This window comes from Hyla sarda, chromosome 5, assembly GCF_029499605.1.
Source record: "Hyla sarda isolate aHylSar1 chromosome 5, aHylSar1.hap1, whole genome shotgun sequence".
Taxonomy (NCBI): domain Eukaryota; kingdom Metazoa; phylum Chordata; class Amphibia; order Anura; family Hylidae; genus Hyla; species Hyla sarda.
Window position 1 is genome coordinate 125,957,277 of NC_079193.1, and position 15,053 is coordinate 125,972,329.

General features: G+C 45.2%; 1 protein-coding gene across 9 annotated transcripts in view; it reads right to left on the bottom strand.

Annotated features, from left to right (window-relative positions):
* Positions 1–15,053, bottom strand: part of VWC2 (von Willebrand factor C domain containing 2) — an 865,269-nt gene that overhangs the window by 451,573 nt on the left and 398,643 nt on the right. The window contains exon 1 of one of the 9 annotated variants that reach the window (XM_056520241.1): positions 2,922–3,004. The exons of the other annotated variants lie outside the window; for them this stretch is intronic. The gene's annotated coding sequence lies outside the window, so the exon portion shown is untranslated. Of the gene's footprint in view, positions 1–2,921; positions 3,005–15,053 lie in introns of those variants that run through there. 9 annotated transcript variants of the gene reach the window in all.

Genomic DNA, 15,053 nt, shown 5'->3' on the forward strand with positions numbered 1-15,053 from the left:
GGGAGCCAAGCCCCTGCATGTGTCGGGGGCCGTTGTTTAGAACCCGGCTGCTCTGGTATTTTATTTTTTTGGCTTTGCCCCTTGGCACGTCACGTGGCCCGGCGGCATCGCCCCGGCAACCGGGTATGACGCCGGATCCAGCCGTCCGGAACCACGGGGAGCGAGGAGGAGGAGAGCCCGGCACGCAGACCAGGTCGGCACTGTGAGCTCCGCCCCCCGCACCGTGCCGCCCGGAGCAACGGGGAGCAAGGAGGAGGAGACCCGACGCAGGAACCAGGTAAGAGACTGGTCGGGCACCGTGACAGCCGTGGGCCCCGTCCCCCACCCGGACTGGCGGCACCGCTACGATGAGCGGGGAGGAACTGATCACGCGGCTCGGCCACAGGGAGGGAGAGGCCAGGATTTCATCCGCCGCTCCAGCAGGCCGGCCGCGGCTGAGCACCCCCACCCCATGCATCGCTGGGCCCAGCAGAGATAACCACTGCAGGGGGGGGGGGCCGAAGGCCGCCACGGAGAGAGCAGAGGAAAGTCCGGGACAGTGGAAACCAGGGACCGGTCAGACCCCCGGGGGACCCAGAGCGTGGGTGGGAACATAGTAAAGACTGGAGGCCGGATAAACCGGGTTACCGTGGGAAGTCTGCACGCTGGCAACCGCCTTCCTCAAACGTCACATTCGCCAACCCAGCATTCGCCCCGAGGGAGGGGTCGGCGGTGATTAAATATACTAAGCCCCTCCCACAAGTGCAGCCTGATAGGCTTTCTACATATTTATAGCACATGATAATAATGGCATTAAGCATTGTCAGCGACAGTAATATTAACCTCTTAAGGACTCAGGGCGTACATGTACGCCCTGAGCATGGTCCCAGTGTTTCAAATGGGGTCCCGCCGTGACCCAGCATCACACCAGGTCAGTCCCGACTGCTATTCATAGCCGGGACCCTGGGCTAACAGCATGCGGCACCGATCGTTGTGCCGCACGCTATTAACCCTTCAGACCAAATTTGACCGCCGCATCGGAAAGTGAAAGTAAACGCTTCCCGGCAACTCAGTCGGGTTGATCGTGACATTGCGATAAAATCGCGATGTCCCGATCAGCTAGGGTGCGAGCAGAGGTCTCCTTACCTGTCTATCCTAAGTGTCATCCTAAGAAACGCGTCCATCCTCAGTGTCATCCACCAAAATCCCACAAGGATACAGCGATACACAAAGACCCACGGCACCTGCTAATCATCACAGGACATTACGTGCCACCCACATCAGGAGAACATTGGTGGCTTTCCATTTTCCTTGCTTGCAGGAGAACTGCTGCAGTACCCTCAGATCGATCCAACCGCTGCCGCTGTACGAACTGAGACGGCCAAGTCTCTAACAGTGCACCCTCTGCCCAGGGATTGCGACCGGCTGACGAATAGGACAACACAATAGAGGTACCAACTAAAAATTATTTATCATGTGAGAAGCGCTTCCACTACACCATCTCCACTGCATACCTGTGAGACATCCATGTCTCTAGCAGTGCTGTTACTGCTTGGGAAACCGGGACCCGTCTGGCGACCAACCCAGCATGCAACAAATGTACCAACTTTTACCATATTGCATTTCAAATACTGTAACCAGTAGCAACCAAAAAGAATTACCGCCGCTGCACATTTTTTGAGACCGCCAAGTCTCTAGTAGCGCGCGGTGCAGAGAACTAGAATCACAACTTCTTATAAGGTTACAAATTGTTTCATCTGTTGTCCAGTTACTATTGTATCAATTGCTCTATCCGTTAGAGACAATATCTACAGACACCATAATTGAAGTTAAATCATCTGGATTTATTGCGGCAACTGAGATATTTATTCACTGTCACGATTCGGCTGGCTGGAGGTGGATCCTCTGTGCCAGAGAGGGATTGGCGTGGACCGTGTCGGTGGACCGGTTCTAAGTTGCTACTGGTATTCACCAGAGCCCGCCGCAAAGCGGGATGGTCTTGCAGCGGCGGTAGCAACCAGGTCGTATCCACCGGCAACGGCTCAACCTCTCTGACTGCTGAGATAAGCGTGGTACAAGGGAGTAGACAAGAGCAGGGTTGGACGTAGCAGAAGGTCAGGGCAGGCAGCAAGGATCGTAGTCAGGGGCAACGGCAAGGAGGTCTGGAACACAGGCTAGGAACACACAAGGAATGCTTTCACTGGCACAATGGCAACAAGATCCGGCGAGGGAGTGCAGGGGAAGTGAGGTATAAGTAGGGAGTGCGATTAGGCCTGCTGCGCCAAACAGTGGCGCAGTGGCCCTTTAAATCGCAGAGACCCGGCGCGCGCCCTAAGGAGCGGGGCCGCGCGCGCCGGGACAACACAGACGGAGAACGGGTCAGGTACGGGAGTCGGGATGGGCATCGCGAGCGGGAGTAATATCGCAGCGCACCCGGTCAGCAGGTCTGACCGGGGCGCTGCGAATGAGAGGACGCTGCGAGCGCTCCGGGGAGGAGCGGGGACCCGGAGCGCTCGGCGTAACAGTACCCCCCCCTTGGGTCTCCCCCTCTTCTTGGAGCCTGAGAACCTGAGGATAAGACTTTTGTCTAGAATGTTGTCCTCAGGTTCCCAAGATCTCTCCTCTGGGCCACAATTTTCCCAGTCAACCAAGAAGAATCTTTTACCTCTGACTGTCTTGGATGCTAGAATCTCCTTCACCGAGAAGACGTCAGACGAACCGGAAACAGGAGTGGGAGAGACAACTTTGGGAGAGAAGCGGTTAAGGATGAGTGGTTTAAGGAAAGAGACATGGAAGGCATTGGGAATACGGAGAGAAGGAGGAAGAAGGAGTTTGTAAGAGACAGGGTTGATCTGGCACAAGATTTTGAAAGGACCAAGATCGCGTGGTCCCAGTTTATAACTGGGGACACGAAAGCGGACATATTTAGCGGAGAGCCATACCTTGTCTCCGGGAGCAAAAATGGGGGGAGTTCTTCTTTTTTCATCAGCACATTTTTTCATCCGGGATGAAGCCTGTAAAAGAGAATTTTGGGTTTCTTTCCATATGGTGGAAAGATCTCGAGTCACTTCATCAACAGCGGGCAAACCAGAGGGCATGGGAGTGGGGAGGGGAGGAAGAGGGTGACGGCCGTACACCATGAAAAATGGGGATTTAGCAGAAGATTCGGAGATTCTGAAGTTGTATGAGAATTCGGCCCATGGTAGAAGATCTGCCCAGTCATCCTGGCGGGAGGAAACAAAATGTCGTAAATAGTCACCCAGGACCTGATTAATTCTTTCTACTTGCCCATTGGATTGGGGATGATAAGAAGAAGAGAAGTTTAATTTGATCTTGAGCTGCTTACAGAGGGCCCTCCAGAATTTAGACACGAATTGAACGCCTCTATCCGAGACGATATGCGTGGGCAACCCGTGAAGGCGAAAAATGTGTGTAAAAAATTGCTTTGCCAACTGAGGCACTGACGGAAGGCCTGGAAGAGGGATAAAATTAGCCATCTTGGAAAATCGATCAACGACCACCCAAACAACTGTGTTGCCACGGGATAAGGGCAAGTCAGTAATAAAGTCCATACCAATCTGTGACCAAGGTTGTTCAGGAACAGGCAGAGGATGAAGCAGACCAGCAGGCTTCTGGCGAGGAGTCTTATCCCGGGCACAGATAGTACAAGCCCGCACGAAATCAACAACGTCAGTCTCCAGAGTAGGCCACCAATAAAATCGAGAGATGAGTTGAACAGATTTTTTAATGCCCACATGGCCTGCGAGGTGGGAGGAGTGTCCCCACTTGAGAATCCCGAGGCGCTGGCGTGGAGAAACGAAGGTCTTCCCTGGAGGAGTTTGTTTGATGGAAGCTGGAGAAGTGGAGATCAGACAGTCCGGAGGAATGATGTGTTGCGGAGAGGCTTCCACTTCAGAGGCATCTGAAGAACGAGAGAGGGCATCGGCCCTAATGTTCTTGTCAGCAGGGCGAAAATGGATTTCAAAGTTAAAACGGGCAAAGAACAACGACCACCTAGCCAGGCGAGGGTTCAGACGTTGGGCAGACTGGAGATAAGAGAGATTCTTGTGATCAGTGTAAATAATAACTGGATATTTGGATCCCTCCAGCAGGTGCCTCCACTCCTCAAGCGCCAATTTTATGGCCAGTAATTCTCGATCACCAATGGAGTAGTTTTTCTCCGCCGGAGAGAAGGTCCTAGAAAAAAACCCACAAGTAACAGCATGCCCGGAAGAATTTCTTTATAGAAGAACTGCACCAGCTCCCACTGAGGAGGCGTCTACCTCCAATAAGAAGGGTTTAGATGGGTCAGGTCTGGAGAGTACGGGAGCAGAAGAAAAGGCAGACTTGAGATGTTTAAATGTGTCTTCCGCTTGAGGAGACCAGGACTTAGGATTGGCATTTTTCTTTGTTAGAGCCACGATAGGAGCCACAATAGTAGAAAAGTGTGGAATAAATTGTCTGTAATAATTGGCGAACCCCAAAAAACGTTGGATAGCACGGAGTCCGGAGGGGCGTGGCCAATCTAATACGGCAGATAGTTTATCTGGGTCCATTTGTAGTCCCTGGCCAGAGACTAAGTATCCTAGGAAAGGAAGAGACTGACATTCAAAGAGACATTTTTCCCTTTTGGCATAAAGTTGATTGTCCCGAAGTCTCTGAAGAACCATGCGGACATGTTGGCAGTGTTCTTCCAAGTTGGCAGAAAAAATCAGAATATCGTCCAGGTAAACCACAACACAGGTATTTTGGAAGATCACGAAAAATTTCATTTACGAAGTCTTGGAAGACGGCAGGGGCGTTGCAAAGGCCAAAGGGCATGACCAGATACTCAAAGTGTCCATCTCTGGTGTTAAATGCAGTCTTCAATTTGTCCCCCTCCCTGATGCGGATGAGATTATAAGCACCTCTTAAGTCCAGCTTGGTAAAGATGTGGGCGCCTTGTAGGCGGTCAAAGAGTTCCGAGATAAGAGGTAGGGCGTAGCGGTTTTTTACCGTGATTTTATTAAGTCCGCGGTAATCAATGCAAGGGCGTAGGGAGCCATCTTTTTTGGAGACAAAAAAAAATCCAGCTCCGGCAGGAGAGGAGGACTTGCGGATAAACCCCTTTTTTAAGTTCTCCTGGATGTATTCCGACATGGCTTGGGTTTCTGGAGCAGACAGAGGATAGATTCTGCCCCGGGGTGGAGTAGTACCCGGGTGGAGGTCAATAGGACAGTCATAAGGCCTGTGAGGAGGCAAAGTCTCTGCTTGTTTCTTGCAAAAAACATCAGCATAGTCCAGATAGGCCTTAGGAAGACCAGATACCGGAGGAACAACAGGGTCAAGACTGTGAGTACTGGGAGCCGGTTTAAGACAGTCCTTGTGGCAAGAAGTACCCCAGTTCTTGATTTCCCCTGTTGTCCAATCAAGGGTTGGGGAATGGCGTTGAAGCCACGGTAATCCAAGAAGAATCTCAGAAGTGCAGTTAGAGAGGACCAAAAATTCTATTTTTTCGTGATGGGGTCCGATGCACATTAAGAGAGGTTCCGTGCGGTAAGGCACGGTACAGTCCAATCTTTCATTGTTAACAGAGTTGATGTAGAGGGGTCGGGCGAGACTGGTCACCGGGATGTTGAACCTGTTGATGAGAGAGGCCAAAATAAAATTTCCTGCAGATCCGGAATCCAAGAAGGCCGTAGCAGAGAAGGAGAAGGTAGAAGAAGACATCCGCACAGGAACGTAACAAGGAATAAAGTGAGCCTTACTACCCCACAGGTGTTTCACGACTTTTGCATACGTAAAAAAATAAATAAAAACATTTCACAAAAATGTGTTTCCGCCCAAATTTCACATTTTTGCAAGGGTTAATAGCAGAAAATACCCCCCAAAATTTGTAACCCAATCTCTTCTGAGTATGGAGGTACCCCATAAGTTGGCCTGAAGTTCACTACGGGCGAACTACAATGTTCAGAAGAGAAGGAGTCATATTTGGCTTTTTGAGACCAAATTTTGCTCGGGGGGGCATGTCGCATTTAGGAAGCCCCTATGGTGCCAGGACAGCAAAAAAAAAACACACACATGGCATACCATTTTGGAAACTAGACCCCTCGGTGAACGTAACAAGGGGTTAAGTGAACCTTTATACCCCACAGGTGTTTCACGACTTTTGCATATGTAAAAAAAAAAAAAGATTTTTTTTACCTAAAATGCTTGTTTTCCCATAAATTTTACATTTTTAGAAAGGGTAAAAGCAGAAAATACCCCCCAAAATTTGTAACACAATTTCTCCCGAGTACCCCATATGTGACCCTAAACTGTTGCCTTGAAATACGACAGGGCTCCAAAGTGAGAGCGCCATGCGCATTTGAGGCCTAAATTAGGGATTGCATAATGGTGGACATAGGGGTATTCTACGCCAGCGATTCCCAAACAGGGTGCCTCCAGCTGTTGTAAAACTCCCAGCATGCTTGGACAGTCAACGGCTGTCCGGCAATATTGGGAGTAGTTGTTTTGCAACAGCTGGAGGCTCCGTTTTGGAAACAGTGGCGTACCAGACGTTTTTCATTTTTATTGGGGAGGGGGGCTGTGTAGGGGTATGTGTATATGTAGTGTTTTTATCTTTTTATTTTATTTTGTGTTAGTGTAGTGTAGTGTTTTTAGGGTACAGTCGCACGGGCGGGGGTTCACAGTAGTTTCTCGCTGGCAGTTTGAGCTGCGGCAGAAAATTAGCCGCAGCTCAAACTTGCAGCCGGATACTTACTGTAAACCTCCGCCCATGTGAGTGTACCCTGTACATTGGCGCTGACAGACTGTACATGCTGAGAGTTTTAGTTTTGCAACAGCTGTAGGCACACTGGTTATGTATCACTGAGTTTGTGACCTTACTCAGTGTTTCACAACCAGTGTGCCTCCAGCTGTTGCAAAACTACAACTCCCAGCATATACAGTGCATGCTGGGAGTTGTAGTTTGCAACAGCTGGAGGCACACCGGTCGTGAAATACTGAGTTAGGTAAAAAAAAACTCTGAGTTTCACAACCAGTGTGCCTTCAGCTGTTGCAAAACTACAACTCTCAGCAGTCACTGACAGCCAATGGGCATGCTGGGAGTTGTAGTTATGCACTTTAGCTGTTTGTGCAAGCTGGGAGTTGTAGTTATACAACAGCTGAATGTACACTTTTCCATAGAAAAAATGTGCCTCCAGCTGTTGCAAAACTATAAGTCCCAGCATGCCCATAAGGGAATGCTGGGAGTTGTGGTGGTCTGCCTCCTGCTGTTGCATAACTACAGCTCCCAGCATGCCCTTTTTGCATGCTGGGAGCTGTTGCTATGCAACAGCAGGAGGCTGTCACTCACCTCCTGCTGCTGCTCCGCTGCAGGTCAGTACCTCGCCACGGCCGTCGCTCCTGGGGCCCCGATCCCAACAGGGACGCCGGGGATCGGGGTCCCCAGCACCCGGGGTCTTCTTCCCGCACCCGCTCACGTCCTCCGGAAGAGGGGCGGTGCGGGTTGCGGGAGTGACACCCGCAGCAGGTGCTCTGATTGGTCGGCCGGTTTAACCGGCCGACGATTCAGGGCGATTGTGAGGTGGCACCAGTTCCACCTCACCCCTGCTGGCTATGGCTGTTCGGGGCCGTCAGAGACCGGATTGACCCGGAATCGCCGCAGATCGCTGGACTGAATTGTCCAGCGATCTGCGGCCATCGCCGACATGGGGGGGGGGTCATAATGACCCCCCTAGGCGATATGCTGGGATGCCTGCTGAACGATTTCAGCAGGCATCCGGCTCCGGCCCCCAACCGGCTAGCGGTGGGGACCGGAATTCCCACGGGTATATGGATACGCCCTGCGTCCTTAAGGACTCGGAATGCTGAAGAGGTTAAATAATTATTTGCCATATTTTATGCTTTGAATATTTTATGTATAGACTATTTAATATATCGGTGTATTTCTGCTGACCCACAAGGGCTCTGTGGGTCAAAAGACACAAATATTACGAATATCTTATTATCAATAAATTAATTTGTATCTAATATTCATGACTCTGAGCCCCAATTTTTCTATATATTTTGTATAATTTTTGGCATCTTGGGTACAGGTGTTATTTGGGCAGCCCGAGTCACAGATTGTCTGGGAGATAAGAGCCTCTCTAATATTTCTCCATTTTTGTATTGATTGGACTTTTTGATCGCTTTTCATTCTTTTTTTTCATGATATAAAAAGTGACCAAAAATACACTATTTTGGACTTTGGAATTTTTGGCGCGTACGCCATTGACCGTGCGATTTAATTAACAATATATTTTTATAGAAAGTGAAAAAATTGTGTAGCTCACCTAGGATATAAGATGTAGTACTCTAGGTTAACGGTGTTGCCTTCACCCTAAAAAGGCCTGTAGCTGAATAGTATATGTATGTAAATTTATAATTACCTGTCCTCTAAAGTACTATAAGTATAGGTTATAGAATAAAAAATAGAGAAAAATAGAATAGAATAGAAAAATGATGGTATAAATATATATTGTTTATTAAATATTATTTATTAAATATTATATGCCTTCATCTCAGCAGGGCCCTTGCATAAGGTGAACGGCAATGTAAAACACTTAAAAAAATGTGGCAGTAAAATAACTGTCATTAATAAAAATTATTCCAAATATCTGTCAATAATAAAAAATCTAAAATATGCTTATTGCACTTAATCCGTTGGTGATATAGTTCGTATATGTGTATATTGCACTTATCCGTAGGTGATATAGTTCATATATGTGTACACTTGTTGCACTTAGTTCGTTGGTGATACAATTGTTGCAGATGCAGTTCTTTATAAATAGTGCAAATGAGTACAGATATGCCTTAGTAGTATCGCGCTGCATTAGAGGAGCGCTGTAATGATAATCGGTGCACAGCACCACTCACCACACGCAGGATATACTTCTGCTCGGGGCTGGTACGGCTGTCACGACTGTGTCCTGTGCTATCAGCGGCCTCGTCCTGGGTTGTGAAGGATGCCCGTCTGTGTGGGGGGTGAGTGGCACTCCGACAGTCTGTGGGTCCCAAACTGGCACGGCAGGCGTCCGGCCTTTTGCAGTAGTGTCCGGGACTCACGTAGGAAAGCTGGGGCTGTGGATGGTGGATGCAGCTGGATCGGAGAAGGCATTCCACGTGTCTGACCTAGGCGCTATGTGCGTGCGTGCTGTGGTGGTCTTCAAACAAGGGGCATCCAGCAGTTTCAAATGGCAAATGAGAAAATGATGATTTTGGATTGTTGTGCAAATAGCATATAAGTATATTGTTATTATGCTAAATGCGTTTCAATGCCTCGGGCATTTTCTTCAGTAGCAATATCGCATCTCAATACAGCAATATAGTATCTAAATCTGATACTATATTGCTACTGAAGAAAATGCCCAAGGCATTGAAACGCGTCTAGCATAATAACAATATACTTATATGCTATTTGCTCAACAAGTATATCCTGCGGGTGGTGAGTGGTGCTGTGCACCGATTATCATTACAGTGCTCCTCTAATACAGCGCGATACTACTAAGGCATCTCTATACTCATTTGCACTATTCATAAAGAACTGTATCTGCAACAATTGTATCACCAACGAACTAAGTGCAACAAGTGTACACATATATGAACTATATCACCTACGGATAAGTGCAATATACACATATACGAACTATATCACCAACGGATTAAGTGCAATAAGCATATTTTAGATTTTTTATTATTGACAGATATTTGGAATATTTTTATTAATGACAGTTATTTTACTGCCACATTTTTTAAAGTGTTTTACATTGCCGTTCACCTTATGCAAGGGCCCTGCTGAGGTGAAGGCATATAATATTTAATTAATAATATTTAATAAACAATATATACTTATACCATCATTTTTCTATTCTATTCTATTTTTCTCTATTTTTTATTCTATAACCTATACTTATAGTACTTTAGAGGACTGGTAATATATTTTTATAGTTCGGACATTTCCGCACGCGGCAATACGACATATGTTTATTTTTATTTACAGGTTTTTTTTTATGGGAAAAGGGGGGTGATTCAAACTTTTATTAGGGAAGGGGTTAAATTACCTTTGTTAACTTTTTTTCACTTTTTTTTTTGCAGTGCTATAGCTCCCATATTCATGACTCTGAGCCCCAATATTTCTATATATTTCAATACAAAAATGGTCTCGATAAAAACGTAAGAACACGGTGCAAAGAATGAGTCCTTACACTGGCCCGTATGCGGAAAAATAAAAAAAGTTATAGGGGTTGGAAAATGAGAATTATACATTTTTCTGCATGTAGTTATGATTTTTTCCGACGTACGACAATATCCAACCTATAAGTAGGGTATCATTTTAACCGTATGGACCTACAGAATAAAGATAAAATAAAGAGAAATGCACTGCGTAGAAACGGAAGCCCCCAAAAGTTACAAAATGAAATTTTTTCTTCAATTTTGTCGCACAAGGAATTTTTTTCCTGTTTTGCCGTGGATTTTTGGGTAAAATGACTAATGTCACTGCAAAGTAGAATTGGTGGTGCAAAAAATAAGCCATCATGTGGAATTTTATGTGCAAATTTGAAAGCGTTATGATTTTTAGAGAAGGTGATGAGGAAAAAATGAAAATGCAAAAACAGAAAAAATCTGAGACCTTAAGGGGTTAATAGGACATGTACGAACACATAATAAATACTAGAGTAAAAGTATTTCAGGTTTTGCCAATCATTCTCACATGAACGACCATCACAGGACCTGCCATGAATTGACTCTAAACACGGCACAATTCTATGGTATTCTCACAGAGGCCGGCCTTATACTTACTGCACTTTCACTAATAAACAACACGATGCATTCTCTAGAGGTGCGGAGACACCTGCCTGTAAGCTAGCGGCTTCTCCTACACATACGTAGCAGCCCTCAACTCTGTAGCAATGTGTAGGGCCATACCATGAAGAAACTGTAGGCAGTGTAAAAGTTTACAATAGTGGCTCTAAAGCATTCCATTCCTGAAATAACCAACACAAATCTGTTGCTTATCACATGAAAAATGTATTATTTTAATATTTAATATTTAATATGTATTTATTCAGCTTTTCTATTATTTGTTGTTGAATGATTTGTAAACACAACCAACTATTCAGGGTTATATTAAAAACTTTAACCACTTAAGGACAATGGACGTACTCCTACGCCCCCCTTTCCGAGTCCTTAAGGACCGAGGACGTAGGAGTACGTCCTGTCCATTCCCGGCCCCCCGCAGCTAGCCGGAGGCTGCAAGTTTGAGCTGCGGCAAATTTCTGCTGCAGCTCAAACTGCCAGCGAAAAACTACTGTGAACCCCCGCCCGTGCGACTGTACCTTAAAAACGCTACACTAACACAAAATAAAATAAAAAGTAAAAAACACTACATATACACATTCCCCTACACAGTCCCCCTCCCCAATAAAAATGAAAAACGTCTGGTACGCCACTGTTTCCAAAACGGAGCCTCCAGCTGTTGCAAAACTACTCCCAGTATTACCAGACAGCGACTGACTGTCTAGGCATGCTGGGACTTTAACAACAGCTGGAGGCACCCTGTTTGGGAATCACTGGCGTAGAATACCCCTATGTCCACCCCTATGCAAGTCCCTAATTTAGGCCTCAAATGCGCATGGCGCTCTCACTTTGGAGCCCTGTCGTATTTCAAGGCAACAGTTTAGGGTCACATATGGGGTATCGCCGTACTCGGGAGAAATTGTGTTACAAATTATGGGGGGTATTTTCTGCTATTACCCTTTTTAAAAATGTAAAATTTTTGGGAAACCAAGCATTTTAGGTAAAAAATGTTTTTGTTTTTTTTACATATGCAAAAGTTGTGAATCACCTGTGGGGTAGTAAGGTTCACATTACCCCTTGTTACGTTCCCCGAGGGGTCTAGTTTCCAAAATAGTATGCCATGTGTTTTTTTTTTGCTGTCCTGGCACCATAGGGGCTTCCTAAATGCGGCATGCCCCCAGAGCAAAATTTGCTTTCAAAAGCCAAATGTGACTCCTCCTCTTCTGAGACCTGTAGTGCGCCAGCAGAGCACTTCTCGCCCCCATATGGGGTGTTTTCTGAATCGGGAGAAATTGGGCTTCAAATTTTGGGGGGTATTTTCTGCTATTATCCTTTTAAAAAATGTTAAAATTTTGAGAAACCAAGCATTTTAGGTAAAAAAAAAATTTGTTTTACATATGCAAAAGTCATGAAACACCTGTAGGGTATTAAGGTTCACATTACCCCTTGTTACGTTCCCAGAGGGGTCTAGTTTCCAAAATGGTATGCCATGTGTTTTTTTTTTGCTGTTCTGGCACCATAGGGGCTTCCTAAATGCGGCATGCCCCCAGAGCAAAATTTGCTTTCAAAAAGCCAAATGTGACTCCTTCTCTTCTGAGACCTGTAGTGCGCCAGTGAAGCACTTCTCACACCCATATGGGGTGTTTTCTGAATCGGGAGAAATTGGGCTTCAAATTTTGGGGGGTATTTTCTGCTATTACCCTTTTTAAAAATGTAAACATTTTGGGAAACCAAGCATTTTAGGTAAATTTTTTTTTTTTTTTTTTTACATATGCAAAAGTCGTGAAACACCTGTAGGGTATTAAGGTTCACTTTACCCCTTTTTACGTTTCCCGAGGGATCTAGTTTCCAAAATGGTATGCCATGTGTTTTTTTTTTGCGGTTCTGGCACCATAGGGGCTTCCTAAATGCGGCATGCCCCCAGAGAAAAATTTGCTTTCAAAAAGCCAAATGTGACTCCTTCTCTTCTGAGACCTGTAGTGTGCCAGCAGAGCACTTTTCACCCCCATATGGGGTGTTTTCTGAATCGGGAGAAATTGGGCTTCAAATTTTGGGGGGTATTTTCTGCTATTATCCTTTTTAAAAATGTAAAATTTTTGGGAAACCAAGCATTTTAGGTAAAACATTTTTTTTTTTTTACATATGCAAAAGTCGTGAATCACCTGTGGGGTATTAAGGTTCACTTTACCCTTTGTTACATTCCCCGGGGGGTCTAGTCTCCAAAATGGTATGCCATGTGTTTTTTTTTTTTTGCTGTCCTGGCACCATAGGGGCTTCCTAAAGGTAACATGCCCCCAAAAACCATTTGTCGCTCCTTCCCTTCTGAGCCCTCTACTGCGCCCGCCGAACAATTAACATAGACATATGAGGTATGTGCTTACTCGAGAGAAATTGGGTTTCAAATACAAGTAAAAATTTTCTCCTTTCTACCAATTGCAAAAATTCAAAAATTGGGTCTACAAGAACATGAGAGTGTAAAAAATGAAGATTGTGAATTTTCTCCTTCACTTTTCTGCTATTCCTGTGAAACACCTAAAGGGTTAATACACTTATTGAATGTCATTTTGAATACTTTGGGGGGTGCAGTTTTTATAATGGGGTCATTTGTGAGGTATTTCTAATATGAAGACCGTTCAAATCCACTTCAAACCTTAACTGGTCCATGAAAAATAGCGAGTTTGAAAATTTTGTGAAAAATTTCCAAATTGCTGCTGAACTTTGAAGCCCTCTGGTGTCTTCCAAAAGTAAAAACTCATAAATTTTATGATGCAAACATAAAGTAGACATATTGTATATGTGAACCCAAAAATGTTTTATTTTGAATATCCATTTTCCTTACAAGCATTTTTTTCATCAAATTTGGGGATTTTTCACCAAGAAAGGATGTAAGTTACCATAAAATTTTACCACTAAGTTAAAGTAGAATATGTCACGAAAAAACAATCTCAGAATCAGAATGATAACTAAAAGCATTCCAGAGTTATTAATGTTTAAAGTGACAGTGGTCAGAATTGCAAAAAACGCTCTGGTCCTTAAGGTGTAAAATGGCCTGGTCCTTAAGGGGTTAAAGTAACAATCAATTTCCTAGATTAAGCAAAAATGTTCCTAGATTAGAGAAGAGCGGATCGAAGCTCTTCTGAGTGTTGCTGTGTAAGAGGGGGCGTGAAAGAGGAGTCACAAAAACTGTGATTATCTGTTGTGCGGAGTGAATCTGTGGAGTGGGTGCGACTGCCTATAGTCCACATTCATATTTTGTGTAAGTCTTTCTCTCTTGCACATAGTGGGATAACTGTTAAGAGTTTAAACACCCTTTTTCATTTTTTTTTTTTTCTGTTCCACCTCTAGGGGGAGGAGAAGTAGATTGGGCACAGGTGTATAAATCTTAGCTTGGGACTCTTATTGAGAGCTTGCTCTTCTGAGTGTTGCTGTGTAAGAGGGGGCGTGAAAGAGGAGTTACAAAAACTGTGATTATCTGTTGTGCGGAGTGAATCTGTGGAGTGGGTGCGACTGCCTATAGTCCACATTCATATTTTGGGTAAGTCTTTCTCTCTTGCACATAGTGGGATAACTGTTAAGAGTTTAAACACCCTTTTTCATTTATTAATTTTTTTCTGTTCCACCTCTAGGGGGAGGAGGAGTAGATTGGGCACAGGTGTATAAATCTTAGCTTGGGACTCTTATTGAGAGCTTGCTCTTCTGAGTGTTGCTGTGTAAGAGGGGGCGTGAAAGAGGAGTTACAAAAACTGTGATTATCTGTTGTGCGGAGTGAAACTGTGGAGTGGGTGCGACTGCCTATAGTCCACATTCATTTTTTGGAAGAGGAGTTACAAAAACAGGAGTTTGAAAGCAGGAGGTTGAGATCGCTGTGAGTGTTAATTTCTGAACCCACAAGGTCTACAAAAAATTTGAAGTGTAATTTTGACTGTCTGTTTTTGCCTATACATTTGTGAAATCCCCATAACTAGATGGCCTCCATGTTGGAAAATGCAGTCCAATGTACATCCTGTTCAATGTATGCAATCCTTGAACAACAGTTTGAGGGTGCATATTGTTGTGCGAGATGTGTGCTAGTTGTCCGTTTGGAAGCCCAGATCCTGCGTCTAGAGGGGCGACTGGCAACAATGAGAAGCATTAACAACAGAGAGGAGTCTCCTGCTCACTGAGCAGGCACTCTCGGGAGTAGAGGTGGGGGAGGACAGTGGGACGGAGTTGCAGGACAGTCAGGCAGTTAGCTGGGTTACAGTTAGAAAGCGGGA